Genomic DNA, 26,600 nt, shown 5'->3' on the forward strand with positions numbered 1-26,600 from the left:
TCCGGCGCCCACAAAACCATCAAAGAGCCTTTCTCCCCTTGAGTAGAGCTACATCGCAGCCAAGATCTAGCACACGCTTTAGACGCAAGGCCAGAAAATGGCGGCTCGACGTCTTCCCCTTGCACTGGCCGCCTGCGTCCTTGCGTTTGCCGCTGCATGCTCGGTCCAAGCGCAAAACACCCCTCAGGACTACTTGGCTGCGCACAACGCGGCCCGAGCCGCCGTAGGGGTGGGTCCGATGGTGTGGGATGCACAGGTCGCGGCATACGCCCAGAGCTACGCCAACCAGAGGCGCGCCGACTGCAGGCTCGTCCATTCCACCGGAAGCAACTACGGGGAGAACCTCTTCTGGGGATCGGGCAAGGAGTGGACGGCCAGAGAGGCAGTCCAGTCCTGGGTGAACGAGCGCAAGGACTACAATTACGCCACAAATACCTGCACACCGGGAAGAGTCTGCGGTCACTACACTCAGGTGGTCTGGCGTAACTCTGTGAGGCTCGGCTGCGCCCGCGTCAGGTGCAACAGCGGAGCCATACTTATCACCTGCAACTACAGTCCCCCCGGCAACTACGTCGGCCAACGACCTTACTAGGCGCGCCTACTTTGGGCTTCTTGCTTGTGTTGTACGCCGAATAATTGAGGAACAGGCTCACCCTTCCAGGGTCCCACAATAAACGACGGGACAAGAAATTTAGACTAAATCTCCTGTCCCGAGCTCACCGTGTTGGGAAATTCATACTTTGTGTTGACCCAAATAGTGCATTTCAAACAATCGGTTTATCCGCGCGTTCAGGACTTTATCTTGTTCGGAGTAAAGAGTGGCTTCGACCACCGACGGGGTACCTTGGAACCTCAATCTACGCCCCGACGCCCGATAGAACAATAGTGCGGGGACGCGGAAGGGACGGTTTTTTCGTCCCAGGATGAAAATATCGTCCCGTCCGCGAGGTCGGACGAAGACGGGGCAAAAACTTCGTCATAGAGCGAAAGGAGGAGATGGTTTTTCTGCACTTGGACGAAAAAAACGTCCCGTTCTGAGGCCTCGGATGATGGACGAAAAGATACGGACGAATATTTTGGTGCCTCCGCCGTCGGCACTTAATTTCTTCTCCCTCGTCTTTCTCTTCTCTCTCTGTTTCTTCCCTTTTCTCTCTCTTACAATCTCTCTCTCTGTTCTCCCTTTCTCTCTCTGTATCTCTTTTTTTATCTCTCTCATTTCTCATATCTCTATCTATCAGCTAAACTCTCTATTGTCTCCCTCTATCTCGTTTCTGGTCTCTCCCTCTCTCTTAGCTCATATATCTCCCTTCTCTCTCTTTCTCGTTTCTTGGCTCTCCGTCTCTCTTGTACCTAGTCTCTCTCTTATCCCTCTCTAGCTTGTCTCGCCTCTCCTTCTCTCAGTTCATCTCTTTCTCGTTTATCATCTTTCTTTCCTTGCTAAGCTCTCTCTGACCTCTCTCTATCTCATTTCTTGTGTCTCTCTCTGAGCTCATCTCTCTCTATATCGTTTGTCATATCGCTTTCCTTGCTATACTCTCTCTTACCTCTCTCTATCTCGTTTCTCGTCTCTCTCTCTCCCTCTCTCTCTCTCTCTCGTTTGTCATCTTTCTTTATCTGCTAAGCTCTCTCTTACATGTCGCTATCTCGTTTCTCGTCTCTCTCTCTATGAGCTCATCTCTATCTCTCTCTCTCGTTTGTCATCTTTCTTTATCTGCTAAGCTCTCTCTTACATCTCGCTATCTCGTTTCTCGTCTCTCTCTCTATAAGCTCATCTCTATCTCTCTCTCTCGTTTGTCATCTTTCTTTTCCTGCGAAGCTCTCTCTTACCTCTCTCTATCTCGTTTCTCGTCTCTCTCTCTCTCTCTCTCTCTCTCTCTCTCTCTCTCTCTCTCTCTCTCTCTCTCTCTCTCTCTCTCTCTCTCTCTCTCTCTCTCTCTCTCTCTCTCTCTCTCTCTCTCTCTCTCTCTCTCTCTCTCTCTTTCTCAGCGCGTCTATCTCTCTCATTTGTCATCTCTCTTTCCGTGCTAAGCTCTCTCTTACCTCTTTATATGTCGTTTCTCGTCTATCTCCTCCCATCTTATCTCTCTCTCGTTTGTCATCTCTCTTTCCTTGCTAAGCTCTCTCTTACCTCTCTCTATCTCGTTTCTCGTCTCTCTCTCTCAGCTCACCTCTCTCTCTCTCGTTCCTCATATTTTTTGTTGCTAAGCTGTCTCTTACCTCTTTATATGTCGTTTCTCGTCTATCTCCCTCCCAGCTCATCTCTCTCTCGTTTGTCATCTCTCTTTCCTTGCTAAGCTCTCTCTTACCTCTCTCTATCTCGTTTCTAGTCTCTCTCTTTCAGCTCATCTCTCTCTCTCTCTCGTTCCTCATATTTTTTGTTGCTAAGCTGTCTCTTACCTCTTTATATGTCGTTTCTCGTCTCTCTCTCTCAGCTCACCTCTCTCTCTCTCTCTCCTTGCCAAACACTCTCTTCCATCTCTCTATCTCATTCCTCGTCGGGGGAGCGGGCTTCGACGACGAGAGCGGATGAAAGGGCCGGCGGCGGTTGGCTGGAGGTGCGGAGGAGGGAGAGGGGTAGGAGACAACTCGACAGGGCAGGGCACATGACTCCTAACGCGGAGGGTAAGATAAAGCAGGAGTCGCAGCCTCATGAACTATTTTTTCATCCCCGATGGGGGACGAACCAATTATAACTCGACGGGAAGAATCGATCTGACCCCGGACGTGGACGAAAATTATTCACCTTGGACGAATCCCCGGACGAGACGGTTCGGATGAAGCTGAAGTATACGGACGGGACAACCTTCATCCTGTCCCGGACAGTCCGGAACTATAGAGAGAACAGTCCAGGGCTCGCCAAACGAATGCACATATCCAATAAGCGCCGGAAATCACAAGATAAGCAATTATAATTATTCTGATACAAAAGTATATATGTTTTGAAATAGAAACCAATATTTATCAGATCCAAATTTTGAACCATTAAAATTATACAACAACCCCAAGCACTCGTCATATTAATGGATAGCTTCACTAGTGTTTTCTCACTAGTGTACCCATTGATCAAATCAATGGTAGGATGCCTTATGTGAATCATTACGGTTGCCAAATGATGATAAATTACATGTCTTATTAAAACAGTATGGAGGCATTTTATTGTGTTTCTCGTAATAAACAGATAAAGAGTTTTATTAAACGATTTTGGTTACAGCAAGCCAAAAGGGTCACTTACTCTGCCCGCTTGAGAAAAATACGCAAACGTGCAAAGGATGGTTCCTTCCGTAGGAAGATATTGAAACTAGTAAATTATTTTAATGCAGGTGATCCAGGGTATTTCATCCGTCCAGAAGTCCAATCGTTTAGGATCCACAAATCCGAGGGCAAATAGAAGAATTTTCAGGCAATCAGCCCACAAATATAATCAAATTTATAATTTAAGATCAATAACATAAAAAATGATGACATGTGATTCATATGGTCAAAATTAACATCTATTCCAATCAAAAGTGCTGGGCCAATTCTGGATATCAACCTCATACCGATTTCTCCTCCTTCCACTTATTTATCATTTCGTAGAAAGTTATGTCTCACAAATTTGCGTTCGTAAGTGAGACATGCACTTCCCAGTTCCAACAATCATAGAACTATGGACACTCAGGATATAATCTAAGTCATAATAGAGCAGAGGCTATCGCCACTCAGTAAATAAAGACTTTGCGGACGGATAAAATGTGAAATGCTATTCACATTGCATCAGGATTCTTTGATGTTGCTATTTCCTGCTCTCAGGATTTCATCGGGGGTGTGGTTCTCTTGATGCGCACAACGTCCATGGCATCGTTCGGGACTGGGTTAACAAAGCACAGTCGGAGTTAAAAGATATCAACATGCTCCAATAAAATTGTGTGGGAGACAACCCAATCACAGCCCTTTGGCTTCTTCGGTACATCGAGATAGACAATATTCTTTAACACCCATGTGAGATGTATAAGCAAGTCTTCGAAGGCAGGCAATGAGAGAAGCGACTTATGATAGGATCCCAGTACAATGATCGGTAGTATTAAACAATGCTTTCTATCCATCGTTATTTACATGATATTCTTAAACGATGCCAAAATAATTGGATAGGCTAAATATATATTATCAAACTCCTACGACGAGTATCAGTGATCGCACTGCACTTAGCATGGGCGCGCTGAAAGTATTTCGGTAACAGACTTTTCTAAGTGCTTCGATACTTTGATTCGAAATCTTAATCAGGTTAGTTAATACATCGGTATTTTAGGGGTGCCCGATGACATGCATTTGAATATCACAATGTTACGATCCAATAGCGATATGGAATCATACTTACGCGATGAGTACCAGTGATTTTACTGCAGGTAGCGCTGGGACCCTTAAAATAATTCATTAAACATATTTTGAATAGATCCACGGTTCTGGCAGTGCTCTCTTCATTGGTAAAGTTTGGTGATTGAGCTATCAATGCTTGGCCATTGTTGGCTGCAGGTGGATACGGGGCTTTGTCTTTCTCACGGGGAACATAAGAAATGCATCGTGTGCTTTGAGGTTGGCAACAATTTTGTCAAATTTCAAGTTCCCAATTGTTGGCGCTGAGTGTATGTTGGTTCGTGTTCACTCAGCAAGGTGAACGCGATATAAGCCTCATTTGGTAGTTGCGCTTGTGGGGCCGTGAACACAATCGAATCCTGTCTCGTTGATTATGCCTCGTTGTTGTGCTGTGCGACACACTCTATAATTGTCCGTTGAGATAGTCCATGGAGCTGTCTGTATGTTATCAACCATTCCTCAATGTAGGATTCTCGATTGTGTTTGCTTGATAATGTGCGGTTGAGATTGGCCGAAGAAACTCTTTAAATAACCCCATTCTATCATCACTGTTGAGAAGAGGTGACATTGCGATGTTCCTGTTGTGATAGTCGTCATTGTTGAGCTTCATTTGAGCAATAGGTCCAATAGATGCTACCATAGGGACGTTTCCCACGGCTGCCATACAGATCTTGCTACAGAAATCGAAGAAGACAAGAAGCAGCAGCATAAGATTTTCCTCCATTCCTCTTGGCGCTTGCGCGGCACTGATACCGTGAAAGAGTAGGCATTACTGGCTAAAGAACACTAAGAAATAAGCGGAGAAGCAGAGAGAAACTGAGTGAGGGCCACGGAGTGAATAGATTCCATTAACCCACAAAATTTATCTAAAACAGTTCGGGATGTATACATAAACTAATATATATAGAAGACACAAAATACGTAGTTTCTATGACTTAATCATAGCCGTTTCATTCTTTCCTGTCTACATTTGATCCTCGTCATATAGATATAATCCTACCTCTGAACACGTGTTGTCTCCTGGCCACTAATTCTCATAGCAAGTACGTACTCAATTTTACCTGGCAACCATAGCGCTGCTAATGCTGGTATTGCGCCTGGCTACGTAATCCTCTTGGTCCTTTGATGCTGATATGGCGATTGATTGGGTGCCTAGTTGCCGCCCCCCTTGTCACCCAAGCAGTCCGGATATGCTAGTCATGAGGTACCATTAATGGCCCTCCCTCCACAGCCAAGTATCACAGCGTCCTCTCACACGGCTGCCTAGGGGAACACTGGACTAGGTTAAACCAACAAAACCTTACAATAGCACACGCAAAAGCCATACGGTCATTGACACTGACCATTACTTCGACATGCTCTGATGCGTTTGAGGTGTTTACTTTAAGGCGGCTTCGGGTTGAGACCCGATGGAGTGCTGCAAATCCTTAATATGGTTCTGATCTCTGACCTGATTTTATTTTTCCAATGCATTCCTCGTCCAACCTTGAGAGTTTGTATTACCACTTCACTGCTATCAACTTTAGACAGTTACTCTCTCCCTCTCTCGCTCTCTCTCTGTTTTTCTCTTCGTATCTCTCTCTATATCTCGGTCGTCGTCTCTCTCCGTTTTACACTGCGTCTCTCTCTCTCCCTCTCTTTCTCGTAGATTCAGTGTTTATTTCATTATTTGAAGGGTCGTACCAATTCAAATTCGGCGAGTGTAAATTCAGCGAGTAATCCAAGCAGTTAGCTCTTTTTTATCCCTTTTATGGTATTTTAGTAACACGTTAATCATTATTCCAAGTCAATAAAGATGTCAATCTAACTTTTAGGTTATCTTGTGAATTTTATAGAATTTATTACTGGTTGGAATAGCTATCTTTAAATCAAATTGGCAGTTTCGAAAACAAAAATTAATTTTTCATAATGTGTGGATAAATTACCGAGTCTTTTCGATTTTTCTTGAATTTTATTCAATGTTTTCCGAATTTATTGCAAGAAAAAATGAATTTTAAGAAATGTTTAAAGGGTCTTATCCAATTAATTTCGTTTTTCCTATGGTTTTACTTGGGAAAATATAGAGGAGAGAGAAGCGGAGGGGCATATCTATAAATAACATTCTGGGCGTCTCTCTCTCTCTCTTTCTCGGAGTTTCAACCCGCGTTTCTTTTCGTCTCTCCTTGTCTCTCTTTCTCCAAGCGTCTCTCTCTCTCTCTCGTTCTCTCCCTCTCTCCGTCTTTCCCTCTCTTTCTCCTAGTCTCTCCTACCCTCTTTCGCTAAGTCTCTTTTTCTCTCCGTCTTTCTCTTCGTCTCTCCTTCTCTCTCGCTGTCTCTTTTCCTCCCCGTCTTTCCCTTCGTCTGTCATTCTCTCTCCTTCTCGTCTCTCTTACTCTCTCTCGCTGAGTCTCTTTTTCTGTCCGTCTTTATGTTCGTCTCTCCTTCTCCCTCTTTCTCCTCTCTTAAAAAAACACTTGTTAGGATTATTATTATATATAATTCATAATTTTTAAAGAACAGAAATCAAGTGTGTTCACAAGTCAGGTGTCCCCACGTATCATAAGTGGGAAAGGACAGCCTGTTAAGAACAAAACTCTCTCTTACTATCGTTCGCTGAGTCTCTTCTTCTCTCCATCTTTCCCTCCGTCTGTCCTTCTCCCTCTTTCTTCTGGTCTCTCTTACTCTCTCTTGCTGAGTCTCTTTTTCTCTCCGTCTTTCTCTTCGTCCCTCCTTCTCTCTCTTTCTTCTAGTCTCTCTTACTCTCTCTTGCTGAGTCTCTTTTTCTCTCCGTCTTTCTCTTCGTCCCTCCTTCTCTCTCTTTCTTCTAGTCTCTCTTACTCTCTCTCGCGGCGTCTCTTTTTCTCTCCTTCTTTCTCTTCGTCTCTCCTCTCTCTTTCTCCTGTTCTCTCTTACTTTCTCTCATGAGTCTCTCTTTCGCTCCGCCTTTCTCTTCGTCGCTACTTCTCTCTCTTTCTCCTAGTCTCTCTTACCCTCTCTGCTGAGTCTCTTTCTCTCTCTTTCTCCTAGTCTCTCTTTCTCTCCCTCGCTGAGTCCCTTTTCCTTTCCGTCTCCCCTTCTCTCTCTTTCCCCCAGTCTCTCTTACTCTCCCTCGCTGAGTCTCTTTTCCTTTCCGTCTCTCTCTTTCTCTCTCTTTATCCTAGTCTCTCTCTCCGTCGCTCGCCGAGTCTCCGTCTTTCTCTTGGTTTCTACTTCTCTCTCTTTCTCTTAGTCGCCCTCCTTCTCTCTCTCTCTCGCTCTCTCTTTCTCTCTCTCTCTCTCTCTCTTTCTCTTTCTCTCGCTCTCTCTCTCGCTCTCTCTTTCTCTCTCTCTCGCTCTCTTTCTCTCTTTCTCTCTCTCTCTGTCGCTCGCTTGAGTGTCAGTCTCTCTCTCTCTCTCTCGCTCTCGCTTGCTCTATATCTGTCTCTCGGTCTCTCTCCCGCGCTCAATGGCGCGACGGCAAGTTAAGACGGTAACTAGTTACGGCGGCTCAACCTGTTTAACCCAAAGGCAGGAGGAACTCAACCACATTCTTGCGTGTCGTTTTGCCGGCGAAGGTAAAGGTTTGGTCCAAGAATCAAGAATTCAAGGGCCATCCATGCTTATTCATCATCGCCTTTGAAAAATTACCGTCCGGCCAAAGTGTGCTTTGAACGTTTGGTTAAAGACTTCGCCGCGGAGTCGTAGGGTTCATAGATTTTCTGTCGCCCGCTACACCGCGTTTTTCAATCCCACAATGATCTTTGCGCCGCTTCTTCATGGATTGAGGCAATTTCGTCGGCTGAATAACGCCGCCGCATAATTCAGCTAAGAGGGCAGAAAGGATAACAACCGTTAGGCACGGGGGTTTTGTTGGTCGCACGAAATTAACAAGGATAAGTCGGCGTTAATAAATTCACAAGTAAAATCTGTGCATCGTGTCTCGATTTTTCCTAATACTTGGACGTCTAGTTTTGTTCGCGTCGCGACATGTAGAATTCTGAAATTCATCAGCATGTTTCCCTTATATATGTATTACAAGCTATGAACCTGGATCAATGAAGCGGACCAATGGAACACTACACTTAATTGTATTTAATAAGAAACTACACTTACCGTCTTGAAACGTCTATAAACTAGACTTCGCTTAATCTTTTTCAATATTTGAAACACCAAAGGATCTCTGCGATGCAGGTGGGATGACATACCAAACAAAGTCTAATCGCTCAATAAAAATACGACGTTGGTACGCTAAATCTGCTCTAACTGGATTTAGTCGACATCCCAAACATAATCTCCTTTCGATCTGAGACACTGTTCAACGTGCGTTTCCTCTAAGACCCGTGGAACACTAATTTCTGACGGTCCATTTAAACGGATAGGGAGATATACTCTTCGAACTCCGTCGGGAGCCAGCTCTCTCGCGTTCTGAGCAAAAAACACAGGATCGTCAAGCGCATTGCATACTTCGCACGAACATCGTATCGCTGCCGAACCACCTTGGTCTATTACACAAAAAGGAACCAAGCGATGTGATTTACTGTCCTCTGGCATCATGCGAAGACGAACAAGTATGGCATCATGCTGATGAAATTTCAGAATTCTGCATGTCGCGACGCGAACAAAACTAGACGTGGAACAATCACACGGAACAATCACAATCAGAATTCTACATGGCCCGCTTTCCCTAGCCTACAGTCACGGCGGCTTCGGGCTCAGACCGCAAGAAATGTGGTTGTCACGCCCACGAACGTCCGGTAGCAGGCTGATTTGACGAAATCACAGAAAGCGAAGAGAATGTAACAAGAACTTTCCAGCAGTTACATCGGCGAGGCGGCGGGAACTTTCCTCCAGTCGTCCGTTGCTTCTTTGCTGAGGGAGCTCGAGGCTTCGTCCAAGCCGGCGTGGGGCCAGCCACACAGCTTCGTTATTAGTTTATTAGTTTCTTAAACACAACGAGCTGGTAAGAAAATCGGGGGCATAATTTTGTTCATCACCTTGACAAACACAGAGGGTGCGTTCAGTGATTTGCGCCTCCCTTCACACGGGAAAGATATCTGCGCTGCCCCTACATTCGCAGAAGACGCTCCTTTGATGAACGCGGGTGAGACGATTCTCTTGGTAGACTCAGCCCGCGAAACAATCCATCCAAAAGGGCCGAGAGAATAAGTCAAATACTCCATACGACCTGGTCGCCAGTTCGAGTCGCCAGTTCTCACAAGTCGAAACAATCTTATCCTCACAAGTCGCCCGTTCGAGTTTTGGTTTCGTGGAATATCCGGTCGTTGAAAGCTTGGCCCCAGCCACTTGGCAATTAAAATACAAGTTTTCCGTATTGCAACACCACGCCCATGGCGATGAACAATCAATCTAAATGCTCCGCGGCGGCTAAGAACCAGTCTTGTCTTAGATATTAGCTATACTCCATACGACCTGGTCCGCGAGAACCTTGCCGCTCTGATCCAGTATAAAACATTCCCCTCCGGCGCCCACAAAACCATCAAAGAGCCTTTCTCCCCTTGAGTAGAGCTACATCGCAGCCAAGATCTAGCACACGCTTTAGACGCAAGGCCAGAAAATGGCGGCTCGACGTCTTCCCCTTGCACTGGCCGCCTGCGTCCTTGCGTTTGCCGCTGCATGCTCGGTCCAAGCGCAAAACACCCCTCAGGACTACTTGGCTGCGCACAACGCGGCCCGAGCCGCCGTAGGGGTGGGTCCGATGGTGTGGGATGCACAGGTCGCGGCATACGCCCAGAGCTACGCCAACCAGAGGCGCGCCGACTGCAGGCTCGTCCATTCCACCGGAAGCAACTACGGGGAGAACCTCTTCTGGGGATCGGGCAAGGAGTGGACGGCCAGAGAGGCAGTCCAGTCCTGGGTGAACGAGCGCAAGGACTACAATTACGCCACAAATACCTGCACACCGGGAAGAGTCTGCGGTCACTACACTCAGGTGGTCTGGCGTAACTCTGTGAGGCTCGGCTGCGCCCGCGTCAGGTGCAACAGCGGAGCCATACTTATCACCTGCAACTACAGTCCCCCCGGCAACTACGTCGGCCAACGACCTTACTAGGCGCGCCTACTTTGGGCTTCTTGCTTGTGTTGTACGCCGAATAATTGAGGGAACAGGCTCACCCTTCCAGGGTCCCACAATAAACGACGGGACAAGAAATTTAGACTAAATCTCCTGTCCCGAGCTCACCGTGTTGGGAAATTCATACTTTGTGTTGACCCAAATAGTGCATTTCAAACAATCGGTTTATCCGCGCGTTCAGGACTTTATCTTGTTCGGAGTAAAGAGTGGCTTCGACCACCGACGGGGTACCTTGGAACCTCAATCTACGCCCCGACGCCCGATAGAACAATAGTGCGGGGACGCGGAAGGGACGGTTTTTTCGTCCCAGGATGAAAATATCGTCCCGTCCGCGAGGTCGGACGAAGACGGGGCAAAAACTTCGTCATAGAGCGAAAGGAGGAGATGGTTTTTCTGCACTTGGACGAAAAAAACGTCCCGTTCTGAGGCCTCGGATGATGGACGAAAAGATACGGACGAATATTTTGGTGCCTCCGCCGTCGGCACTTAATTTCTTCTCCCTCGTCTTTCTCTTCTCTCTCTGTTTCTTCCCTTTTCTCTCTCTTACAATCTCTCTCTCTGTTCTCCCTTTCTCTCTCTGTATCTCTTTTTATCTCTCTCATTTCTCATATCTCTATCTATCAGCTAAACTCTCTATTGTCTCCCTCTATCTCGTTTCTGGTCTCTCCCTCCTAGCTCATATATCTCCCTTCTCTCTCTTTCTCGTTTCTTGGCTCTCCGTCTCTCTTGTACCTAGACTCTCTCTTATCCCTCTCTAGCTCGTCTCGCCTCTCCTTCTCTCAGTTCATCTCTTTCTCGTTTATCATCTTTCTTTCCTTGCTAAGCTCTCTCTGACCTCTCTCTATCTCATTTCTTGTGTCTCTCTCTGAGCTCATCTCTCTCTATATCGTTTGTCATATCGCTTTCCTTGCTATACTCTCTCTTACCTCTCTCTATCTCGTTTCTCGTCTCTCTCTCTCCCTCTCTCTCTCTCTCGTTTGTCATCTTTCTTTATCTGCTAAGCTCTCTCTTACATGTCGCTATCTCGTTTCTCGTCTCTCTCTCTATGAGCTCATCTCTATCTCTCTCTCTCGTTTGTCATCTTTCTTTATCTGCTAAGCTCTCTCTTACATCTCGCTATCTCGTTTCTCGTCTCTCTCTCTATAAGCTCATCTCTATCTCTCTCTCTCGTTTGTCATCTTTCTTTTCCTGCGAAGCTCTCTCTTACCTCTCTCTATCTCGTTTCTCGTCTCTCTCTCTCTCTCTCTCTCTCTCTCTCTCTCTCTCTCTCTCTCTCTCTCTCTCTCTCTCTCTCTCTCTCTCTCTCTCTCTCTCTCTCTCTCTCTCTCTCTCTCTCTCTCTCTCTCTCTCTCTTTCTCAGCGCGTCTATCTCTCTCATTTGTCATCTCTCTTTCCGTGCTAAGCTCTCTCTTACCTCTTTATATGTCGTTTCTCGTCTATCTCCCTCCCAGCTCATCTCTCTCTCGTTTGTCATCTCTCTTTCCTTGCTAAGCTCTCTCTTACCTCTCTCTATCTCGTTTCTAGTCTCTCTCTTTCAGCTCATCTCTCTCTCTCTCTCGTTCCTCATATTTTTTTGTTGCTAAGCTGTCTCTTACCTCTTTATATGTCGTTTCTCGTCTATCTCCCTCCCAGCTCATCTCTCTCTCGTTTGTCATCTCTCTTTCCTTGCTAAGCTCTCTCTTACCTCTCTCTATCTCGTTTCTAGTCTCTCTCTTTCAGCTCATCTCTCTCTCTCTCTCGTTCCTCATATTTTTTTGTTGCTAAGCTGTCTCTTACCTCTTTATATGTCGTTTCTCGTCTCTCTCTCTCAGCTCACCTCTCTCTCTCTCTCTCCTTGCCAAACACTCTCTTCCATCTCTCTATCTCATTCCTCGTCGGGGGAGCGGGCTTCGACGACGAGAACGGGATGAAAGGGGCCGGCGGCGGTTGGCTGGAGGGTGCGGAGGAGGGAGAGGGGTAGGGAGACAACTCGGACAGGGCAGGGCACATGACTCCTAACGCGGAGGGTAAGATAAAGCAGGGAGTCGCAGCCTCATGAACTATTTTTTTCATCCCCGATGGGGGACGAACCAATTATAACTCGACGGGAAGAATCGATCTGACCCCGGACGTGGACGAAAATTATTCACCTTGGACGAATCCCCGGACGAGACGGTTCGGATGAAGCTGAAGTATACGGACGGGACAACCTTCATCCTGTCCCGGACAGTCCGGAACTATAGAGAGAACAGTCCAGGGCTCGCCAAACGAATGCACATATCCAATAAGCGCCGGAAATCACAAGATAAGCAATTATAATTATTCTGATACAAAAGTATATATGTTTTGAAATAGAAACCAATATTTATCAGATCCAAATTTTGAACCATTAAAATTATACAACAACCCCAAGCACTCGTCATATTAATGGATAGCTTCACTAGTGTTTTCTCACTAGTGTACCCATTGATCAAATCAATGGTAGGATGCCTTATGTGAATCATTACGGTTGCCAAATGATGATAAATTACATGTCTTATTAAAACAGTATGGAGGCATTTTATTGTGTTTCTCGTAATAAACAGATAAAGAGTTTTATTAAAACGATTTTGGTTACAGCAAGCCAAAAAGGGGTCACTTACTCTGCCCGCTTGAGAAAAATACGCAAACGCGTGCAAAGGATGGTTCCTTCCGTAGGAAGATATTGAAACTAGTAAATTATTTTAATGCAGGTGATCCAGGGTATTTCATCCGTCCAGAAGTCCAATCGTTTAGGATCCACAAATCCGAGGGCAAATAGAAGAATTTTCAGGCAATCAGCCCACAAATATAATCAAATTTATAATTTAAGATCAATAACATAAAAAATGATGACATGTGATTCATATGGTCAAAATTAACATCTATTCCAATCAAAAGTGCTGGGCCAATTCTGGATATCAACCTCATACCGATTTCTCCTCCTTCCACTTATTTATCATTTCGTAGAAAGTTATGTCTCACAAATTTGCGTTCGTAAGTGAGACATGCACTTCCCAGTTCCAACAATCATAGAACTATGGACACTCAGGATATAATCTAAGTCATAATAGAGCAGAGGCTATCGCCACTCAGTAAATAAAGACTTTGCGGGACGGATAAAATGTGAAATGCTATTCACATTGCATCAGGATTCTTTGATGTTGCTATTTCCTGCTCTCAGGATTTCATCGGGGGTGTGGTTCTCTTGATGCGCACAACGTCCATGGCATCGTTCGGGACTGGGTTAACAAAGCACAGTCGGAGTTAAAAGATATCAACATGCTCCAATAAAATTGTGTGGGAGACAACCCAATCACAGCCCTTTGGCTTCTTTCGGTACATCGAGATAGACAATATTCTTTAACACCCATGTGAGATGTATAAGCAAGTCTTCGAAGGCAGGCAATGAGAGAAGCGACTTATGATAGGATCCCAGTACAATGATCGGTAGTATTAAACAATGCTTTCTATCCATCGTTATTTACATGATATTCTTAAACGATGCCAAAATAATTGGATAGGCTAAATATATATTATCAAACTCCTACGACGAGTATCAGTGATCGCACTGCACTTAGCATGGGCGCGCTGAAAGTATTTCGGTAACAGACTTTTCTAAGTGCTTGATACTTTGATTCCAAATCTTAATCAGGTTAGTTAATACATCGGTATTTTAGGGTGCCCGATGACATGCATTTGAATATCACAATGTTACGATCCAATAGCGATATGGAATCATACTTACGCGATGAGTACCAGTGATTTTACTGCAGGTAGCGCTGGGACCCTTAAAATAATTCATTAAACATATTTTGAATAGATCCACGGTTCTGGCAGTGCTCTCTTCATTGGTAAAGTTTGGTGATTGAGCTATCAATGCTTGGCCATTGTTGGCTGCAGGTGGATACGGGGCTTTGTCTTTCTCACGGGGAACATAAGAAATGCATCGTGTGCTTTGAGGTTGGCAACAATTTTGTCAAATTTCAAGTTCCCAATTGTTGGCGCTGAGTGTATGTTGGTTCGTGTTCACTCAGCAAGGTGAACGCGATATAAGCCTCATTTGGTAGTTGCGCGCTTGTGGGGGCCGTGAACACAATCGAATCCTGTCTCGTTGATTATGCCTCGTTGTTGTGCTGTGCGACACACTCTATAATTGTCCGTTGAGATAGTCCATGGAGCTGTCTGTATGTTATCAACCATTCCCTCAATGTAGGATTCTCGATTGTGTTTGCTTGATAATGTGCGGTTGAGATTGGCCGAAGAAACTCTTTAAATAACCCCATTCTATCATCACTGTTGAGAAGAGGTGACATTGCGATGTTCCTGTTGTGATAGTCGTCATTGTTGAGCTTCATTTGAGCAATAGGTCCAATAGAAGCTACCATAGGGACGCGTTTCCACGGCTGCCATACAGATCTTGCTACAGAAATCGAAAGACCGACAAGAAGCAGCAGCATAAGATTTTCCTCCATTCCTCTTGACGCTTGCCGCGGCACTGATACCGTGAAAGAGTAGGCATTACTGGCTAAAGAACACTAAGAAATAAGCGGAGAAGCAGAGAGAAACTGAGTGAGGGCCACGGAGTGAATAGATTCCATTAACCCACAAAATTTATCTAAAACAGTTCGGGATGTATACATAAACTAATATATATAGAAGACACAAAATACGTAGTTTCTATGACTTAATCATAGCCGTTTCATTCTTTCCTGTCTACATTTGATCCTCGTCATATAGATATAATCCTACCTCTGAACACGTGTTGTCTCCTGGCCACTAATTCTCATAGCAAGTACGTACTCAATTTTACCTGGCAACCATAGCGCTGCTAATGCTGGTATTGCGCCTGGCTACGTAATCCTCTTGGTCCTTTGATGCTGATATGGCGATTGATTGGGTGCCTAGTTGCCGCCCCCCTTGTCACCCAAGCAGTCCGGATATGCTAGTCATGAGGTACCATTAATGGCCCTCCCTCCACAGCCAAGTATCACAGCGTCCTCTCACACGGCTGCCTAGGGAACACTGGACTAGGTTAAACCAACAAAACCTTACAATAGCACACGCAAAGCCATACGGTCATTGACACTGACCATTACTTGACATGCTCTGATGCGTTTGAGGTGTTTACTTTAAAGCGGCTTCGGTTGAGACCCGATGGAGTGCTGCAAATCCTTAATATGGTTCTGATCTCTGACCTGATTTTATTTTTCCAATGCATTCCTCGTCCAACCTTGAGAGTTTGTATTACCACTTCACTGCTATCAACTTTAGACAGTTACTCTCTCCCTCTCTCGCTCTCTCTCTGTTTTTCTCTTCGTATCTCTCTCTATATCTCGGTCGTCTCTCTCCGTTTTACACTGCGTCTCTCTCTCTCCCTCTCTTCTCGTAGATTCAGTGTTTATTTCATTATTTGAAGGGTCGTACCAATTCAAATTCGGAGTGTAAATTCAGCGAGTAATCCAAGCAGTTAGCTCTTTTTTATCCCTTTTATGGTATTTTAGTAACACGTTAATCATTATTCCAAGTCAATAAAGATGTCAATCTAACTTTTAGGTTATCTTGTGAATTTTATAGAATTTATTACTGGTTGGAATAGCTATCTTTAAATCAAATTGGCAGTTTCGAAAACAAAAATTAATTTTTCATAATGTGTGGATAAATTACCGAGTCTTTTCGATTTTTCTTGAATTTTATTCAATGTTTTCCGAATTTATTGCAAGAAAAAATGAATTTTAAGAAATGTTTAAAGGGTCTTATCCAATTAATTTCGTTTTTCCTATGGTTTTACTTGGGAAAATATAGAGGAGAGAGAAGCGGAGGGGCATATCTATAAATAACATTCTGGGCGTCTCTCTCTCTCTCTTTCTCGGAGTTTCAACCCGCGTTTCTTTTCGTCTCTCCTTGTCTCTCTTTCTCCAAGCGTCTCTCTCTCTCTCGTACTCTCTCCTTCTCTCCGTCTTTCCCTCTCTTTCTCCTAGTCTCTCCTACCCTCTTTCGCTAAGTCTCTTTTTCTCTCCGTCTTTCTCTTCGTCTCTCCTTCTCTCTCGCTGTCTCTTTTCCTCCCCGTCTTTCCCTTCGTCTGTCATTCTCTCTCCTTCTCGTCTCTCTTACTCTCTCTGCTGAGTCTCTTTTTCTGTCCGTCTTTATGTTCGTCTCTCCTTCTCCCTCTTTCTCCTCTCTTAAAAACACTTGTTAGGATTATTATTATATATAATTCATAATTTTTAAAGAACAGAAATCAAGTGTGTTCACAAGTCAGGTGTCCCCACGTATCATAAGTGGGAAAGGACAGCCTGTTAAGAACAAAACTCTCTCTTACTATCGTTCGCTGAGTCTCTTCTTCTCTCCATCTTTCCCTCCGTCTGTCCTTCTCTCTCTTTCTTCTAGTCTCTCTTACTCTCTCTTGCTGAGTCTCTTTTTCTCTCCGTCTTTCTCTTCGTCCCTCCTTCTCTCTCTTTCTTCTAGTCTCTCTTACTCTCTCTTGCTGAGTCTCTTTTTCTCTCCGTCTTTCTCTTCGTCCCTCCTTCTCTCTCTTTCTTCTAGTCTCTCTTACTCTCTCTCGCGGAGTCTCTTTTTCTCTCCGTCTTTCTCTTCGTCTCTCCTCTCTCTTTCTTCTTGTCTCTCTTTCTTTCTCTCGCCGTGTCTCTCTTTCTCTCTCTCTTTCTCCTAGTCTCTCTTTCTCTCCCTCCTAGTCTCTTTTCCTCTCCTGAGTCTCTTTCTCTCTCTTTCCCCCAGTCTCTCTTACTCTCCCTCGCTGAGTCTCTTTTCCTTTCCGTCTCCCCTTCTCTCTCTTTGTCCTAGTCTCTCTTACTCTCTCTCCCTGAGTCTCTTTTTCTCTCTGTCTCTCTCTTTCTCTCTCTTTATCCTAGTCTCTCTCTCCGTCGCTCGCCGAGTCTCCGTCTTTCTCTTGGTTTCTACTTCTCTCTCTTTCTCTTAGTCGCCCTCTCTTTCTCTCTCTCTCGCTCTCTCTTTCTCTCTCTCTCGCTCTCTCTTTCTCTTTCTCTCGCTCTCTCTCTCTCGCTCTCTCTTTCTCTCTCTCTCGCTCTCTTTCTCTCTTTCTCTCTCTCTCTGTCGCTCGCTTGAGTGTCAGTCTCTCTCTCTCTCTCTCGCTCTCGCTTGCTCTATATCTGTCTCTCGGTCTCTCTCCCGCGCTCAATGGCGCGACGGCAAGTTAAGACGGTAACTAGTTACGGCGGCTCAACCTGTTTAACCCAAAGGCAGGAGGAACTCAACCACATTCTTGCGTGTCGTTTTGCCGGCGAAGGTAAAGGTTGGGTCCAAGAATCAAGAATTCAAGGCCATCCATGCTTATTCATCATCGCCTTTGAAAAATTACCGTCCGGCCAAAGTGTGCTTTGAACGTTTGGTTAAAGACTTCGCCGCGGAGTCGTAGGGTTCATAGATTTTCTGTCGCCCGCTACACCGCGTTTTTCAATCCCACAATGATCTTTGCGCCGCTTCTTCATGGATTGAGGCAATTTCGTCGGCTGAATAACGCCGCCGCATAATTCAGCTAAGAGGGCAGAAAGGATAACAACCGTTAGGCACGGGGGTTTTGTTGGTCGCACGAAATTAACAAGGATAAGTCGGCGTTAATAAATTCACAAGTAAAATCTGTGCATCGTGTCTCGATTTTCCTAATACTTGGACGTCTAGTTTTGTTCGCGTCGCGACATGTAGAATTCTGAAATTCATCAGCATGTTTCCCTTATATATGTATTACAAGCTATGAACCTGGATCAATGAAGCGGACCAATGGAACACTACACTTAATTGTATTTAATAAGAAACTACACTTACCGTCTTGAAACGTCTATAAACTAGACTTCGCTTAATCTTTTCAATATTTGAAACACCAAAGGATCTCTGCGATGCAGGTGGGATGACATACCAAACAAAGTCTAATCGCTCAATAAAAATACGACGTTGGTACGCTAAATCTGCTCTAACTGGATTTAGTCGACATCCCAAACATAATCTCCTTTCGATCTGAGACACTGTTCAACGTGCGTTTCCTCTAAGACCCGTGGAACACTAATTTCTGACGGTCCATTTAAACGGATAGGGAGATATACTCTTCGAACTCCGTCGGGGAGCCAGCTCTCTCGCGTTCTGAGCAAAAAACACAGGATCGTCAAGCGCATTGCATACTTCGCACGAACATCGTATCGCTGCCGAACCACCTTGGTCTATTACACAAAAAGGAACCAAGCGATGTGATTTACTGTCCTCTGGCATCATGCGAAGACGAACAAGTATGGCATCATGCTGATGAAATTTCAGAATTCTGCATGTCGCGACGCGAACAAAACTAGACGTGGAACAATCACACGGAACAATCACAATCAGAATTCTACATGGCCCGCTTTCCCTAGCCTACAGTCACGGCGGCTTCGGGCTCAGACCGCAAGAAATGTGGTTGTCACGCCCACGAACGTCCGGTAGCAGGCTGATTTGACGAAATCACAGAAAGCGAAGAGAATGTAACAAGAACTTTCCAGCAGTTACATCGGCGAGGCGGCGGGAACTTTCCTCCAGTCGTCCGTTGCTTCTTTGCTGAGGAGCTCGAGGCTTCGTCAAGCCGGCGTGGGGCCAGCCACACAGCTTCGTTATTAGTTTATTAGTTTCTTAAACACAACGAGCTGGTAAGAAAATCGGGGGCATAATTTTGTTCATCACCTTGACAAACACAGAGGGTGCGTTCAGTGATTTGCGCCTCCCTTCACACGGGAAAGATATCTGCGCTGCCCCTACATTCGCAGAAGACGCTCCTTTGATGAACGCGGGTGAGACGATTCTCTTGGTAGACTCAGCCCGCGAAACAATCCATCCAAAAGGGCCGAGAGAATAAGTCAAATACTCCATACGACCTGGTCGCCAGTTCGAGTCGCCAGTTCTCACAAGTCGAAACAATCTTATCCTCACAAGTCGCCCGTTCGAGTTTTGGTTTCGTGGAATATCCGGTCGTTGAAAGCTTGGCCCCAGCCACTTGGCAATTAAAATACAAGTTTTCCGTATTGCAACACCACGCCCATGGCGATGAACAATCAATCTAAATGCTCCGCGGCGGCTAAGAACCAGTCTTGTCTTAGATATTAGCTATACTCCATACGACCTGGTCCGCGAGAACCTTGCCGCTCTGATCCAGTATAAAACATTCCCTCCGGCGCCCACAAAACCATCAAAGAGCCTTTCTCCCTTGAGTAGAGCTACATCGCAGCCAAGATCTAGCACACGCTTTAGACGCAAGGCCAGAAAATGGCGGCTCGACGTCTTCCCCTTGCACTGGCCGCCTGCGTCCTTGCGTTTGCCGCTGCATGCTCGGTCCAAGCGCAAAACACCCCTCAGGACTACTTGGCTGCGCACAACGCGGCCCGAGCCGCCGTAGGGGTGGGTCCGATGGTGTGGGATGCACAGGTCGCGGCATACGCCCAGAGCTACGCCAACCAGAGGCGCGCCGACTGCAGGCTCGTCCATTCCACCGGAAGCAACTACGGGAGAACCTCTTCTGGGGATCGGGCAAGGAGTGGACGGCCAGAGAGGCAGTCCAGTCCTGGGTGAACGAGCGCAAGGACTACAATTACGCCACAAATACCTGCACACCGGGAAGAGTCTGCGGTCACTACACTCAGGTGGTCTGGCGTAACTCTGTGAGGCTCGGCTGCGCCCGCGTCAGGTGCAACAGCGGAGCCATACTTATCACCTGCAACTACAGTCCCCCCGGCAACTACGTCGGCCAACGACCTTACTAGGCGCGCCTACTTTGGGCTTCTTGCTTGTGTTGTACGCCGAATAATTGAGGGAACAGGCTCACCCTTCCAGGGTCCCACAATAAACGACGGGACAAGAAATTTAGACTAAATCTCCTGTCCCGAGCTCACCGTGTTGGGAAATTCATACTTTGTGTTGACCCAAATAGTGCATTTCAAACAATCGGTTTATCCGCGCGTTCAGGACTTTATCTTGTTCGGAGTAAAGAGTGGCTTCGACCACCGACGGGGTACCTTGGAACCTCAATCTACGCCCCGACGCCCGATAGAACAATAGTGCGGGGACGCGGAAGGGACGGTTTTTTCGTCCCAGGATGAAAATATCGTCCCGTCCGCGAGGTCGGACGAAGACGGGGCAAAAACTTCGTCATAGAGCGAAAGGAGGAGATGGTTTTTCTGCACTTGGACGAAAAAAACGTCCCGTTCTGAGGCCTCGGATGATGGACGAAAAGATACGGACGAATATTTTGGTGCCTCCGCCGTCGGCACTTAATTTCTTCTCCCTCGTCTCTCTTCTCTCTCTGTTTCTTCCCTTTTCTCTCTCTTACAATCTCTCTCTCTGTTCTCCCTTTCTCTCTCTGTATCTCTTTTTTATTTGCTTCATAGAGTTATGACTTAAACAAAAACGAAACATAGACGTTTACGAAGAATCGAGATAGGATACGCAGATTTCATGTATATTTTATACAGTTTTCGAGTTATCTTTATCAACTTTGTAGGGCCAATAAAGGTATGCCTCTAGACAAGTGGTTGTTATCTTTTCTTGCCACTTGTACGATCATGCCGGGGGCTTATTCATCCGGCAAAATCTTCTCTATCAATGTATGAGCAGCGCGAAAACGAATTTCGGATTTAAAACGATGTGTAAATCACTCGTCGACAAGTTGATAAACAAAATAAGCCAGTTAACTTCGGCCAGACGGTACTTTTTATGAAGCAAATAATATAAAAGTATGTATGCTCGCTCATGCTCCCATGTTGCCTTGAACGAAATCTTCAGTTCCGGTGGAAAAAAGACAAACTGGTGGAAGGTCTCTCTGCCTCCCAGGTCAAACTGGTTGACACCCCCCCTAATTATTTTTCTTCTGAAATTAGGGGGGAGAGAGAGAGAGAGAAAGAGAGAGAGAGAGTGAGAAGAGCGAGAGTGAGAAGAGAGAGAGAGAGAGAGAGAGAAGAGCGAGAGTGAGAAGAGAGAGAGAGAAGAGCGAGAGAGAGAAGAGAGAGAGAGAAGAGCGAGAGAGAGAAGAGAGAGAGAGAAGAGAGAGAGAGAAGAGCGAGAGAGAGAGGAGCGAGAGAGAGAAGAGAGAGAGAGAAAAGAGCGAGAGAGATGAGCGAGAGAGAGAAGAGAGAGAGAGAAAAGAGCGAGAGAGATGAGCGAGAGAGAGAAGAGCGAGAGAGAGATGAGAGAGAAGAGAAACAGACAGAGAGAGAGAGAAGAGAGAGAGATCCTAAGTGAATAGAAGAGAATAGGAGTGGCATACTGAGGAGGAGATCAGAAAGAGAAACCAGAAATCATCGAAAGTTTGTGAACAGAGAAATGGGGGGGTGGGGTGGGGGCGCGAGGGGCGCAATCCAACATCAATAGTTAGAAAGATAAGAGCTAAGAGGACACCACTTTGAAAGTAAACTTAGTTTAACATATTGGTGGGGGTTGTTTACGATGAGTGAAATTGTAACAGAGAGCAATTCAGAGATAGAGAGATAGAGAGGGAATCGTGTTCAAACTATGTCAGAGTGAAATGTCCGTAGAGCAAAACTTATATAACTTCTCGAAGACGATCGAAACTCAGGCCTCGCTCATGGAAGGATGCTGCAATAACTGTCTTAAGTAACGTTACATTCAAAATAAAAATTTGAAAATTAATTGAACTAATTACCTCGCTCGTGTTTTCAGATGGAGAAACGTCGCCTGACATCGCCGGTTTGGGTTGTCAAGCGCATCCAATAGTGTAATGCACACATCAGCTCAATAACCTCTATGTATAGGCTCAATCCTTGGGGCGTGACTGATGGAAATATACGTGGTCGGCAAGCCAATCACACATTCCTCATCTCGTTCCATGTTCATTAATAGAACATATTCATTGTAGTGCAAGTGTGATGCTTATAATGAACTCCTAGAATACATGATCGGACTTAGTGAATTATGATGAGATTATAATACAAAGATCACTAGTCTTTAAGAATGTGTTATAAACATTCCTATTCTAAGAATACGCGAGAAGGACATCAAAGTATCCAGATAGAATAGCAATATCTAGCCTCACTCATATGATGAGTATGGCTGTTCCCATAGACATTAGTGTGGAGACACTAAGGATAGGTAGTTGGTACTTTTTAGTGGAAAGAGTTCAGGGAATTGATCCGTATGAATCCCTGAATGGTATTATACCAAACTGTCAATCAAGTTGATTCACGTCACGGTCGTGGAAGTGGTCCTTAGATCTGAGACACCAAAGACGTCTTGTGGACAGACGATTGTACTTTGGCTATGGTCAACGAGTCTCTGATCATGAGATTCTAAACGGTCTTTGTTCAGCTACATCAAGAAATTCACGAAGACGATTGAGTGATCAAGATGGGATTGTCCACCCTCGATACAAGAGGTGACAGCTCAAGGAAGATGATGCGATGAAGTCCTTGGCCAAGGTAGTCAAATATCGGAGAAGAGTTCTCCGATGATTTCCAAATGCATAAATACTAACTCGGATGATCGATTAGGGTTTGACAGTTGACCATACCCTAAGTCGCCCAAGGAGCGTCAAGTGGATGAGGGATTATACATACACGGTAACTAATGACAAACAGGTTCCATGAGTGAGTCGATATACACTCCTTTGTATCTTCTAGAACACGAGGTGTAGCTTGGCACCCCACGTGTTGGAGACTCGACCTATCGATTGGGTTAAATCGATCTGACGTTAATTAATCTATATGATGATACAGTAAATTAATTTCGGAAGGCCTATAAAGGTTATTGGGCCACTAGAGTCGTTAACTAGACTGAAACATGGGCCTAGAGGGTCACACGCAAATGGTCTTTTGGACGTCGGAAGATATACTTAGGTTTCGGGTGTTTTATGAAAAATACCCACCTAGTATAAATAGGGGAAGGTCCTGAACGAAATTCACCCAAGCCAGAATTGCTCAAGGGCCTTTCCCCTTCTTCTCCCTTCTTCCCACACCCCCTCTCCAATCCCGATGCGATCGAGATGACGTAACGACGATGGTGGAGGTACAAAGGGGCTCGTTAACGAGAAGGAGGATATCCGACGTGTCCTGGATCACGTGGATACATCTAGAGGCTGCACATTTGAGTACCTCCACTCAGCTTGCTCTAGGATTCAAGAAATCACGGATGCGATTTGTGGAAAGGTACTTCATTTTAATGTTTTTGTTGATGTCGTTCGATTTGTTCAAGTCTTTCGCTGCAAATCATTTTGATTTATTCATCCATGTCAAGGCTTGTAGAACCCAACAGTGACAACCTGACTGCCCATTGAAAGAGTCGCTCTGATGGTGTACTTGTCGCTTGCACGGAGAGGTACTCCATGGCCAACTTTGCGAGATGTGGATAAGCGCGCACACTGGTGACCATCCACCATTTAAGAGGGCTTTCAACTTTTGGAATAAGGAGCTCGCTGAGGTTGGCATCCAACTCATGCTCGGGTCTTGCTTTTGGCTTGAATTTAATGCTAGCTTTGGCCTCTTTTATCGTCTTCGCAATTGCATGAGTAAGCTGTTGACCACCTCCGGCCTCATGCACATCAATTTGATCGAGATGCTCATTAGTACTTAGTGAAGTATGGAGACAAGATTGCAGGTATGCAACGGAGTCTTCAAGGGTTCGAGGATCGATGAGAGCCATTTTTGTTGCCGGGTCAAGAAGCACTGCAGCTGCGATGCATTCATTGTGGCGTATGATACTCTCGTATTTGCCAAACTTAAACTTCATGGGCACGCATGCATCCCGGATGGATTCCCTTTGTAAGCTTGGTAACATGTCCATCACGGCAAAAATACCATCCCCATCAAATTATTCCATGACATCATTGAGGTGGTTCGATACAGTCTTGATCATGACAAGCACCATCGTTGCAGTGACAACCTCGGAACTACTTATGATGTTTGTTGTTTCAAGAAAGACTTCAAAGATTTTGCAAAAATCTTTCAACATCAGCGACTCGTCTACCTCTAAGCTATAATTCTTCGTGCTCGTCAAAATGAGCACACACGCCATGTGATCAAGAATGTCTCAATTATCTATGGCACCTCGCAACATAATGTACGTCGAGTTCCACCTTGTCGAGCAGTCCATGAACACTTTATTGTCAATTGGCATCGCAAAATTCTTGCATATCTGCTTGTAGTCTGCCCTCCTTTGGGAGGAGCAAGAAATAGCCTTCACTAGTTCACAAACTCGGGCCATTCCCTCCGTAGGGAGGACCAGGTGTGTCCATATGATGTGTTGATGGGATCTCTGACTTCGTCAAACACAGATATCTCTGACTCTGTACGACACATGGCACATGTCAATCATTAATGAAATTTGGATTTGTAGTACGCAAGCTTAATGCCAGCGTACACAAGTGCATCATAGTCGTGTTGTTTGCAGCGTTGTCGGTGGTGACAATAGAGACCTGCATGTCATTCAACATTGTGATACATATGCTAAAATAATTATCAGTAATACAAAGTTTCTATTGGACTGCTTATCACACCATCGAATGAAGGTTGAAATCTTCTACGACCTCAGCTACGAGTTTGCTCATCGTCTCCCCATCGTGCTTGTCTTTGATATGCCGGAGGCAAAGCACCTGTTCTTGAAGCTTCCATTCTACATTGACCCAATGGCCGGTTATGCCTAACATCAAATAGCCATTTGAAGTAGTCCAGGCGTCTACCGTGAGTGCCACATGGTGGACGTCATTAAACATATTCGCTATGGCTGCTTTTAGTTAAGTGTACACTGTCCTATCAGTATCCTTAATAGCCCATCATCCATGCATCTTTATGTTGGACTGAGCTCTGAATCTCCATGCCTGTTGGAACTGCTCGATATCAACAAAGGGCCAAGGCAATGCACTACGGGCAATAAACCATAGAATTTCTTACCTCTCTGCCTCCGGAGTTACCCCGGTGAAGTACTGCTTCGTCGATGACAAATTAGAAAACACTTCTGCAACAGAACATTCTGAAGTAGGTATACCTTTCAGTTCATCATGTACCTTTTGATGAACCGTTAGCAAATGTCGCTAAAAAACATTTGTGCTCCCATCTTTAGGCCATTGTAAATAGCGTTTAACTTCAAGGTTGATAGCACGACACAGTTCACATATGTACTTTGAGTCTTTCGCTACCATGAAGTACTCGAAGATTTTTTCTCTAGGTGGCTTCCTTAAATTTTGACTCTGACTCTGATGATCATTCCTAACCTCACCCTCTACCCCTGCCGCCAGCACAACGACATTGGTCTTTTGTGGCACATTGTGGGCACTAGACTCCATACTATGCTTACATTACTCAGGATATACTTTTTCTTGGAAAAATGTCCAAATTTCTCTAAAAAGCAACAGAAAATCCTACCGTGTATTTAAAATGACAAACAGATTTGTAAATTGATAGAACAGATAAATACTCTGCTGTATATTTAAAATGACAAACATATTAATAATTTTTTTGGCCAAATAAAATATTTGATGTGTATTTAAAATGATTATGTTCATAGGACAGATAAACACCCTGCTGTGTATTTAATATGACAAACAGATTTCTAAATTGATGGACCACATAAAATATTTGCTGTTGTGTATTTAAAATGACAAACAGATTAATAATTTGATCGACCATATAAAATATTTTCTGTGCATTTGAACTGACAAACACATTTTTAAATTGATAGGATAGATAAACACCCTGCTATGTATTTAAAATGACAAGTAAATTAATATTTGCCATGTATTTAAAATGAGAAATTGTTTGCTAAATTGATGGACTAGATAAATAGTTTGTATGTCAAACAGATTTGTATTTTACCGAGTGTTGATTGTGTTTATTTATTAATATTTTAAATTTATTGATGGAAAAGAATAAAACAATGGAGAATGAAAATGAATAAAAGCCATTAATCCATGTGGAAGCTCAGGCAATTCAAGAAAATGAATGCTAAGAGGGAAAATATCCTGTGTTCAACCTTCAGTTTGGTTTCCAAGGGTGTTTTATTCCCTATGAACAGGGAAGAGGGCCTGGATGGCCTGAACTGATAAAAGAGAAATCATAGTCTGCCTTGGTTGTATGCTAGGGCAATATATGCAATAGCTGTGCCTAAGAATCTGAGCCAACGTATAACATGAATGAAAATATCAGTCATAATGTTCCTAGCAAATATTTTGACAATGTGTTTGTATTTAAAATGACAAACAGATTTCTAA

At 44.8% G+C, this 26,600-nt stretch overlaps 3 pseudogenes across 1 annotated transcript; all 3 read left to right on the top strand.

The window, feature by feature from the left end:
* On the top strand, positions 1–778 carry LOC144706722 (pathogenesis-related protein PR-1 type pseudogene; annotated as a pseudogene).
* A 9,009-nt stretch (positions 779–9,787) lies between these two features.
* On the top strand, positions 9,788–10,565 carry LOC144706731 (pathogenesis-related protein PR-1 type pseudogene; annotated as a pseudogene). Its single transcript, XR_013582313.1, has one exon. The product of XR_013582313.1 is annotated as a pathogenesis-related protein PR-1 type pseudogene (transcript).
* Positions 10,566–19,596: 9,031 nt separating this feature from the next.
* On the top strand, positions 19,597–20,338 carry LOC144706740 (pathogenesis-related protein PR-1 type pseudogene; annotated as a pseudogene).
* Positions 20,339–26,600: the final 6,262 nt, after the last annotated feature.

Source organism: Wolffia australiana, chromosome 1, assembly GCF_029677425.1.
Source record: "Wolffia australiana isolate 7733 chromosome 1, ASM2967742v1".
Taxonomy (NCBI): domain Eukaryota; kingdom Viridiplantae; phylum Streptophyta; class Magnoliopsida; order Alismatales; family Araceae; genus Wolffia; species Wolffia australiana.